This window comes from Cottoperca gobio, chromosome 16 (assembly GCF_900634415.1).
Source record: "Cottoperca gobio chromosome 16, fCotGob3.1, whole genome shotgun sequence".
Lineage (NCBI taxonomy): Eukaryota > Metazoa > Chordata > Actinopteri > Perciformes > Bovichtidae > Cottoperca > Cottoperca gobio.
The window spans coordinates 17,462,835-17,464,116 of record NC_041370.1 but is presented as its reverse complement, the minus strand read 5'-3'; positions in this window follow the sequence as shown (position 1 = coordinate 17,464,116).

Genomic DNA, 1,282 nt, shown 5'->3' with positions numbered 1-1,282 from the left:
TGCACACAAAAACAACAGGAGGATCAGGGAAGAGGCATTCTGAATGCTCATCAAGCAGCAAGCGAGAGCTGGCATGAGGCATCAATACGACTGAAGCCCACTCTCCTGGGCCCACCTGTCGATTACAGTGGTAAAGACAGGCTGCCTGGTGCCTCAATCCATTCCCAGCAGCCTCCACTGGGCCTGTAGACACCTGAAGAATTCTGATGCCAGGAGGGAATAAGGGACCTTCCACTTCACACTGGCAGATACGCAGTGGTTTGCCTCTGCTGCATAAACCATTTGGATAAACAACTCTACAGAGAAATGGAGTAAAGATACAAATCTATCACTCATGTGGTAGCGATTCAGTTTGTAAGGACAGAATGGGATAGATTAATATCAAGCTGTCCATAGAAACATGTCAAATGAGACTTTCACAAAGCGCTACAATACATTGCATTGCGCTAGCAAAGACACAATAAATACAGAATAAGACACAATTCACAACATACAAAGCCTAGATAGGGCTACAGCTATTTACAACACAACAATCCCCAAATAAATATCAATGCATTATGATTACAAATGTGATATTTATCACCAGTTGGCCTCCAGAGTTGAATTATGTTGTCTGTTATAATTAGGCGAGATTAGAGCAGGATCCAGCTGTGTTCTTCCATTTATCCTCCCATGGGAGAGCAGCGGTAGGGTGTGAGGTTTCACCCTGTCTACCCAACTAACCTTGGACACAGAACAGAAACATGCAAAAAAGATGATAATCCGGACAGTAGATTTGCATTTTAGAGTGAACTGTGGGTAATCTCTGTCTGTTTTCTTATCCAATCAGTCAATTAACTGTTTGAAATACAAGTATGAATAAATGAACAGTACATTAACAGTAATTTCTGACTCACATGATTTGTTGGTGAGGAATGGTAAAAGCATAGGTCAGTTTCTTTACTGAGCCGCAAATACAAGCAGATGCTCTGGTTTAAGGTTTAAAGGCTCTGGTTTCAGCACCATGGACAGCTCATATACGGTAAGTCACTGAGAAGCGCTCTTTTTTGGCTTCATCTCCGATACAAAGAGAAGCTCAGGGTTCATTTATTAGGTTTCCCTATGAACTCACCCTGCTGACTTCACACTAATAAATCTTGCGGAATACTAGGGCACAGAATATTGATTTCTATGGAGGTCGGCCAGCGACAATTATTAAGTGGGCAATATTCAAACCAGAAGCCATGGACACAATTGATTTAAACCTCACCTAAAATCCAAGCTCTTTACAAAGCTGCTGCTT